The following is a 10,105-nucleotide window of genomic DNA, read 5'->3' on the forward strand; positions in this document are numbered from 1 at the left end:
CTTTATAGGACAAACCTCTCCTTCCCCATTGGACAATGTGCAAAGCGCAAGTCGCCCAGAGATGTGGCGAAGTACATTATGCACTTTGTCCCAGGTGAAAGGAGAGGTTTGCAGAAGCTCTGTGTGAAAGGGCCCCAAGAGCCCTGTGTGCCTGTCCTGTGAGATGCAATCCCTATGCTAATAGTGTACCTGTGAGTGGCACTTCCAGAAACACTCCCCTAAGCATAGGGCAGGGTGGTCAGGGCAGTCAGGACCGAAATAGCGGGTGTCACGCCTTATTCCACGCCTGCTACAGACACAACATCTTTTTCGGGGTGACGCTTGGGTTGAGGTACCAGCAACGACATTGGGGAAATGTCGCTCGTGTAGATGGCTCACTACACTGGTGGATGGGGCCACGGAAGCTCCTGGATACAGGAGGTTGTCGATGATATCTTCCTGAAATTTGAGGAAGGATCTTGTTCTCCCAGCCTTACTGTAGAGAACAAAACTATTATACAGTGCCAATTGAATTAAATATACAGACACCTTCTTATACCAGCATCTGGTGCGGCGGGACACTAAATAAGGAGCCATCTAATCATTGAAGTCCACCGCTCCCCTGAGCAAATTATAGTCGTGGACCGAGAGGGGCTTTTCAATGACACCGGTTGCTCATTCAATTTGTATTGTCGTGTCTGCGTGAATGGAGGAGAGCATGTAAATGTCACGCTTGTCTGTCCATTTCACCGCAAGCAGTTCTTCGTTACACAAGGCAGCCCTCTCCCCCCTTGCAAGACGGGTGGTAACGAGCCATTGGGGATTTTTGTGGGGGGGGGGGGGGGGGTGCCACAGCAGCCAATCTGTTCTAAAAACAAATGCCTGAAGAGTGGCACACTTGTGTAAAAATTGTCCACATAAAGATGGTACCCCTTGCCAAATAAGGGTGACACCAAGTCCCAGACTGTCTTCCCAGGTAGTCAGGGCAACTCACCGGCTCCAGGGTCTGATCTTCATCCTCAGACTCGATTTTTTTTTGCATATAGCCTGTGGCCCTTTCACAGAGCTTATACAATTTGACCCCATACCAGGCGCGCTTGCTTGAGATGTATTGGTTTGAAGCAGAGGCGCCCGGTTAAATGTATAAGGGACTCGTCTATGCAGATTTTTTGCTCAGGGGTATACAAATCTGCAAATTTGGTGTTAAAGTGGTCTATGAGGGGCCGAATTTTGTGGAGTCGGTCAAAAGCTGGGTGGCTTCTGGGACGAGAGGTGCTGTTGTCACTAAAGTGCAGGAAAAGCAGGATGGTCTCAAATCGAGTCCTGGACATGGCAGCAAAGAACATGGGCATGTGATGAATTGGGTTCGTGGACCAATATGACCGCAATTCATGCTTTTCTTGTTAGGCCAATGTTGAGGAGAATAGTAAGGAGGTTGCAGCACACAGTTTTTCTTGTTGCTATTAAGTTTTAATTTCACATTTTTATCTTTTCACATTTTTTTAAACATGGTTAAAGTTCCGGTGCAATATTCACAGCAATGAAGGCAGAAGATGAACGACCAAACGTTTCGGCCTTTCACGGCCTTCCTCAGTGGTCTAAATCTATAAAGATAATTCATATTTGTATGAGTCATATGATATATGCATTGGTACCTTCGTTACACGAGAAAAAAATGTTTCTATATATATGTATATACACATTTACAATTGAACATAAGGGAAAATAATATACAAGGGATATAGTATAAAAACAATAGACAGCTCGTTGTCCCCTGTGAGTAAACATGATTTTATCAGCGATTATAGTTTGAATCCATGCAGTTCAGTATGCTACTGTTGGTTAGTGGATTATTGGACGTGGTGCATTACAGTATCTTGGTTGCATGCATGGCGGTGTTGCCCAATGTGAGACACGTTTACACTACTATACCGGTATTGCATATGGAGGCTCGATAAGAAGGTAAAGAGTCTTATGGAGTATTTGTATTTAACTATGAAGAGGTATATAAAGTTCGTGTGCTGTGTCTATCACTGGGCAGCCCCATGGGTGCATATAATTTATAATCAAGGCTCGTCCACTAGTTGGAGTGGCTGGCGGCCGTCCCCCCCATCCCATTGATTAGACATATATAGATCTTTTAGGAATTTCTAGGCAGCTAAAAACAGGTCTCTTCAGGAACATATAAGCAGGCAACAATATATCAAATGACAAACCAATAGATCTGTGGTCATTACCTTAGATGCTGTGTGTCAGGGGTTAAGCGCCGGATGTATTGTATGTGAGCCGGTTTAGCGCCTTTTATAGTCGCGGGGGGCGCGCCGCTGCGCTCTGAACTGTGGGGCATGTCCGGTCATGTGATTGCGTTGGGGAGTGCGTGCGTTCCACTTGCGTGTCAAGCACGCAGATTGGCCGTTCGCTGGGTTGCCGTGCGCATGCGCGAGCAGGACGGAACTGTCCTGCGTTCCACCTGCGTGTCACTCGTGCAGTTCTATGGTAATCAGGGGGAAGGAGTTTTATGCAACGTGACATGGTGAAATACTGTGCGCTGGGGCTGCGTTAGACATCCTTGTGTGTCCAAATAGCGGGGCCATATATTTAAATGTAGAACCTGGACGAAATTCATGACAGGGAGAAAAAAGGACACACTGGAATAAACAGTAAAGCACCATATATAGTACCAGACTAAAACGGATACATATAATATATATTGTCAGAGCATACTTTTGTCGAACTTGATTCTATGAAAGAGAACTATTGTTATATAGTAAATCTATAATGTCCCTAACGTAATGGAGATTAGGTGGGGTGGATAACGGGAAAGAAGGATAGGGAAGATCTAAGGAGGGGGAGGGAGGGGGAAGGAGGTAGGGAGGGAAGAGGAAAAATGGGGTAAGGGAAAAAGGAGGGGGGGGGTTTGGGAAGGATGGGGAGGGGGAATTTTTGTTATCTCACCCTCGCAGGTCGTAATATCAACGGGTCTGTAAGGGAAAATAAGAATTTGTTAATCACACATGGAAATTGTAATTTACTCGATACATTAGACATTAATAGAAAAATCACATTCTCGATTGAGACCATGTGGTGTGAGAGTCCCGAGTGTGGGGATCCAATACGCTTCTCTTTGTTTTAAATGTAGAATCCGGTTTCCGCCGCGTCTGCCCAAATCCCAGTTTATAAGGGAAACCAGATTGATTGAGATGACAGAGAAATTCCAGACAAGAGGTTACCCCCAAACACTCCTCAATTCAACATTAAATAACATTATTGAAAAAGTCAAACCACGTCACAAGGAACCCAAAAGGCTAGCCTGCGTTACAACATACCACCCCTCGATACCTAAAATCCACCAAGCGTTGAGAAAACACTGGCCACTACTCCTAAAAGCATATCCCAACATTCCGGAATTCAGCGAACCTCCAATTACATGCTACAAGAGACCCCATAATGTCAAAGACAAACTGGTTAAGGCTGACATAGGTAGCCTCACTAGGCTACCAAAACAAACTTTTCTAGGGAGTCAACGACAAGGAACATTTCCTTGTTTACATTGCGCACAATGCTCAAGCGTCACTAGAGGCGAACACGTTACCCACCCAAGAACCGGACGACAATACCAGATTAAAGGGATTCTTCACATGTGACTCGAGTTTTGTAGTTTATGTACTGAAATGCCCATGCGGACTGGCGTATGTGGGCGAGACAACCCAACATGTGCGCGATCGTGTAAGCAAACACAAATCCACAATTAGACTCGGACACACCCTGCTACCCGTCCCATACCATTTCAATGAGAAAAACCATCAGGTATCCCAATTACGGTTCCAGGTATTAGAACAGGTCGACTCTCCAAGACGCGGCGGAAACCGGATTCTACATTTAAAACAAAGAGAAGCGTATTGGATCCACACACTCGGGACTCTCACACCACATGGTCTCAATCGAGAATGTGATTTTTCTATTAATGTCTAATGTATCGAGTAAATTACAATTTCCATGTGTGATTAACAAATTCTTATTTTCCCTTACAGACCAGTTGATATTACGACCTGCGAGGGTGAGATAACAAAAATTCCCCCTCCCCATCCTTCCCAAACCCCCCCCCCCTCCTTTTTCCCCTACCCTGTTTTTCCTCTTCCCTCCCTACCTCCTTCCCCCTCCCTCCCCCTCCTTAGATCTTCCCTATCCTTCTTTCCCGTTATCCACCCCACCTAATCTCCATTACGTTAGGGACATTATAGATTTACTATATAACAATAGTTCTCTTTCATAGAATCAAGTTCGACAAAAGTATGCTCTGACAATATATATTATATGTATCCGTTTTAGTCTGGTACTATATATGGTGCTTTACTGTTTATTCCAGTGTGTCCTTTTTCTCCCTGTCATGAATTTCGTCCAGGTTCTACATTTAAATATATGGCCCCGCTATTTGGACACACAAGGATGTCTAACGCAGCCCCAGCGCACAGTATTTCACCATGTCACGTTGCATAAAACTCCTTCCCCCTGATTACCATAGAACTGCACGAGTGACACGCAGGTGGAACGCAGGACAGTTCCGTCCTGCTCGCGCATGCGCACGGCAACCCAGCGAACGGCCAATCTGCGTGCTTGACACGCAAGTGGAACGCACGCACTCCCCAACGTGACCGGACATGCCCCACAGTTCAGAGCGCAGCGGCGCGCCCCCCCCCCGCGACTATTAAAGGCGCTAAACCGGCTCACATACAATACATCCGGCGCTTAACCCCTGACACACAGCATCTAAGGTAATGACCACAGATCTATTGGTTTGTCATTTGATATATTGTTGCCTGCTTATATGTTCCTGAAGAGACCTGTTTTTAGCTGCCTAGAAATTCCTAAAAGATCTATATATGTCTAATCAATGGGATGGGGGGACGGCCGCCAGCCACTCCAACTAGTGGACGAGCCTTGATTATAAATTATATGCACCCATGGGGCTGCCCAGTGATAGACACAGCACACAAACTTTATATACCTCTTCATTAGTTAAATACAAATACTCCATAAGACTCTTTACCTTCTTATCGAGCCTCCATATGCAATACCGGTATAGTAGTGTAAACGTGTCTCACATTGGGCAACACCGCCATGCATGCAACCAAGATACTGTAATGCACCACGTCCAATAATCCACTAACCAACAGTAGCATACTGAACTGCATGGATTCAAACTATAATCGCTGATAAAATCATGTTTACTCACAGGGGACAACGAGCTGTCTATTGTTTTTATACTATATCCCTTGTATATTATTTCCCCTTATGTTTAATTGTAAATGTGTATATACATATATATAGAAAAAAAAAATTCTCATGTAACGAAGGTACCAATGCATATATCATATGACTCATACAAATATGAATTATCTTTATAGATTTAGACCACTGAAGAAGGCCGTGAAAGGCCGAAACGTTTGGTCGTTCATCTTCTACCTTCATTGCTGTAAATATTGCACCGGAACTTTAACCATGTTTAAAAAAAATGTGAAAAGATAAAAATGTGAAATTAAAACTTAATAGCAACAAGAAAAACTGTGTGCTGCAACCTCCTTACTATTATAGTGCGACTGAAGAAGTCCTTGCAGGCACCAGTGAACCATACAGGTGTGCGGTACTCCAAAACTCAACAATGTTGAGGAGAAGGCCCAGAAAAGTTTTAATTTCGGAAACTTGGACGGGTTTCCACCGGAAAGACTGGGCATAAAAGCTTCCCGGGTTGGCGGCTATAAATTGAGTGGCATACCGGTTTGTTTCTGCCACAACTAAGTCCAACAGCTCCGCAGTCAAGAACAGCTCAAAAAACTCCAGTGCCGATCTGATCTGAGCTGTCTCAACCCGAACTCCAGACTGGGCGGTGAAAGGGGAAACTACTGGTGCGGCTGAAGTTGGGGGCTGCCAATCAGGGTTTGCCAGCACCTCAGGGACTCTACGGGCCTGTCTGTGCGGTGGCTGCGACAGGGGGAACTAATGCACGTGCACCCGTACTAGCTTCAACTGCCCTTCTGGTGCTCGCCACTTCACCATGTTGTACGGCAGTGCTGGTACTAGGTTCAGGATGGGCTGCGCTGCTGGTGTATGCCTCACCACGTAATCCGACAGCGCCAGCCCCACTCTGCTGCCCTTGAAGCGGATCCTGCGCAACCTGTGGTCTAGTGACACGGGGCCGGATACGCCTGGTGGTATCAGGGACCTAAACCTCCTCGTCCGAACTTTGTGTCAGACTGCCACCGCTTTCTACAGGTTCATATTCTGCCCCTCTAGATTCATCAGATGAGGGTTCCCATTCCTCATCCGACTGGGTCAGAAGCCTGTAGGCCTCTTCAGATGAATACCCCTTATTTGCCATTTGGTTAACTAAATTTAGGGGGTATTCCCTGAGACTACCCAAGAAAAAAAAAAGCAAGCCCGTCTTACAAATGGGAGGCTAGCGAAGTACCGGAAGCCACTGCGATTTACAAAAATATCAAAACTGATTTTTTCTTTATCGCCGCAGCGCTTGTAAAGGGATTGTGCAGCGATCCCCCCAAACATTTTTTGTCACTGCGGCGGGGCAGGCGTGGGTGAACGCACGTGTGGGCGACCGATCAGGCCTGATCGGGAAAACACTGCGTTTTGGGTGGAGGGCAAACTAAGGTACACTAATACTATTATAGATCTGACTGATCAGTCCTGATCACTTACAGATACTATAAAAGTACCAATGCTGATTAGAGATACGCTAATCAGCGAATCAGTGACTGCGGAGCGGTGGGCTGGGCGCTAACTGACGCTAACTATCTAACAAAGGGGCCTAGACTATCTTAAAACCTAACAGTCAATACTAGTGAATAAAAAAGTGACAGTTTACACCTGATCACTTTTTTCCGTTTCACTAGTGATTGACAGGGGTGATCAAGGGGTTAATTGGGGTGATCTGGGGCTAAGTGTGTGGGGTTTGTGTACTTAGTGATCTGTGCTCCTCTGCTGGGACCAACAGACGAAAAGAACCAGCAGAGGAGCAGGGAAGCCAAATAACACATTATATTTATAAATATAATGTGTTAACTGGCTTGCGATTTATTTTTTTGAAAATCACAAGCCTGCCAGCGATGATCATTGGCTGGCGACGAACTTCTCTAACGATTCCCGGCCCGTACTGCGCATGGGCAGGCCGGCTCTGGCCGAAATCTCGCGTCTCGCGAGATGACAAACGGATGTGTCAAGGAGGAATGGATCGACCGCCTCGAGAACGCGATCCTGTGTTAGGCGGTTAAGTGTTCCGGCAAAACAAATCTGGCTTTCCGGTCTGCGCATGCAGAAAAATGCCGGATGCATTTTTTCGGATGAAACCGGAGAGACTGAGCCGGTATTTCAATGCATTTGTCAGACGGATCCGCGTCCGGACCCGTCTGACAAATGCCATCAGTTTGCGTCCAGATTGCCTGCCGGATTCCAGCAACGGAACTGCCTGCCGGAATCCTCTGCCGCAAGTGTCAAAGTACCCTAAATTAGATTTAAATACACTGACTTGAGCATCGCGCTTGAGCACACGCGATATTCGGCCGAACACTGCAATGTGCCAAGCATAGTGATGCTCGAGTCGAACTGGTGTTCAGCTGAGCATGCCCGCCCAACGATAGTATCTGCCTGTATTTCTCAGCACTGAGGACACCGTTAATCTTGACCAAATCCCCAACTCCATTTGCTAAAATTCAGTCCCAAACTTGCAAGGAACCTCCACTATGCTTCACTGTTGCCTGCAGAAACTCATTGTACTTCTCTCCAGCCCTTTAGTGATCAAATTGACTTCTATTACAGCTAAATATTTAAAATTTTGACTCAGTCCAGAGAACCTTCTATCATTGTTCTGCACCATAGTTCCTATGTTTTCCTACATAGTTGAATCACTGTCTTTTTCCATGACAAAAGGTATGGCCAGACATTTCCAAACAGTAGATGGTTACACCTGGGCCCCACTGGTTTCTGCCAGTTCTGGTGTTGGTGGCACTGCTGGATGTCTTATGATTTTAAAGGGAAGTAAGCATGTTTGGTCTGTCAAGTTTTCTTGGCTGACCTCTGCATCTACGGTTAGGGATGAGCAAAACGAGCTTCGGATCCTAAATCCGAAGTCTCTTCCCCCAAAACTTCGGTTTAAAGCTCACTTCGTTCATCCCCATCTACGGTCCTTAACATGGTAAGGATTTATGGTGTTTTCAATGCTGAGAAACACAGGTAGATACTTATCCATCACATAATACCATCAGGAGATGTGTTTGATTGGTTCCATATTTATTCTGCAGCAGAACAATGACGGCAAGTCCATTAAGAACTATCTTCAGCATAAAGAAGAACAAAGTCCTGGAAGTACTGATATGGCCCCTAAGCCCTGATGCCAGCATCATTGAGTCAGTCTGGTATTACGTGAACAGAATTTGAGAATGCCTACGACCTAGTCAGCTCTTAAAGCCGTTTGGAAAAACCTCCCCATCAAGCTCCTTCAAAAACTGTACAAATGTACCTAGAAGAACAGACGCTGTTTTGAAGGCAAAAGGGTGTCACACTAAATATTGATTTGATTTCTCTTTTATTCATAAACTTTGCATTTTTTTTTTTATTGATAAAAATGAACAATTAGCACCTCTACTCTTAAAGCATTCTTGCTTTGCAGCATTTTTTCCACACCTACCTGTCACACAGTATTGTAGGTTTTCTTCATTTGCTTTACAAAAGGTTCCCATGCACACGTCTTAAAGCATCAGATATCATTGTTTGTGCTAGGTTAGCATGCAGACTGCCAACAATGGACAATTAACATCCGCCTTGATTGGCAAGTCCCTGCTAGTAAAGGAGGCTTTGGAAAGAATATGCAAAAACGCTGATCGTACAATTCCCTAAAATAACCATGTAGGTTTATCAATGAAGATCAGGAAGATTTGACAACAGCAATCAGAAGTTGCAAAATGATCACAATCTCAAAAGAGGTGATATAGAAAGTGGAGTAACATCTGAAGACAGAACTGTTAAACTTAAAGATGCACCTAAATTTATCAAACCTGGCAAAACAGCCTTTAAAAATTCCCCTAATGACCATGTTCTATTGCTAATAGAAAGTGAAGAATAGAAAACAGAAAACACGAGGAATAACAGGTTTTAAAATAGAAAGCCTTGCCACCAAGACCACTGGGAGGCAGAGACAGCTGAAATAGCACGCCGCTGTCAGAATACAGATACATTGGATGACACTAAAGTGTGTTACTTTTGCATATACTGTAAAACAAAGGAAATCATGACCACAGAGACTGTTCTATTTTATAACTTTTATTACAGTAGGATACCCCTGAGAAAGGCAGCCAACCCCCCTCATAACACACAAAGACAATTCATATTTAATCCTTTTGGGTGTCTAGTCACCTCCGTTTCAAATAGCTCAGCTCATACCAGTATGACCCAGCAGAAAAGGAGCCAACAAGAATCATCCCTAGGATAAAATGATGAAAGGGAATAGAAATATAAAAATCACCCAATATGGGAGAAAAGAGAAGAAAACAGACACAGGAATATTAGTTGCAATGGCACAAACAGAAATGTCTTGTAAAGCTGACAATTGTACAACCAGATGGGATACTCTTCAAATATGAGCCCCACACAGGGTTGGCTATATATATGGAGAAAAGCAGAATTGCATAGTGTCAGATTAATAACTTTGATTCAAGGCAGCTACAGTGCAGGTAACAGCAGGGTCAGCCTGACCACTACATCCAGAACTGTGCCATTTGTAAGTGGCATGGGTGCCATCAGTGGAGGCTTTTAGCTCACCATCATGGTCCTTTATAAGCAAGTGTTCTTTGCACACCACTCTACATGTTGGAGACTTGGCTTGAGTTTTTGGACAAAACTTTTTCAATTGAGTTGCCCCTGCACTCCCAATATTAGGTTTTAGTGGTAAATATGAACCTGCATTGTAGGACAAATTGTAAAATAGACTTGGGCTATGCTGAACTACTGAAGATGCCTACAGAGATGAAAGCTGAAAGACAGGAACCAATGTCAAAGACACGTCCATTTAGAATATTTTAAATGTACTTAAGATGTCCAATTTCAGTCTGGGGGCATCATG

This window comes from Bufo gargarizans, unplaced genomic scaffold, assembly GCF_014858855.1.
Source record: "Bufo gargarizans isolate SCDJY-AF-19 unplaced genomic scaffold, ASM1485885v1 fragScaff_scaffold_782_pilon:::fragment_2:::debris, whole genome shotgun sequence".
Taxonomy (NCBI): domain Eukaryota; kingdom Metazoa; phylum Chordata; class Amphibia; order Anura; family Bufonidae; genus Bufo; species Bufo gargarizans.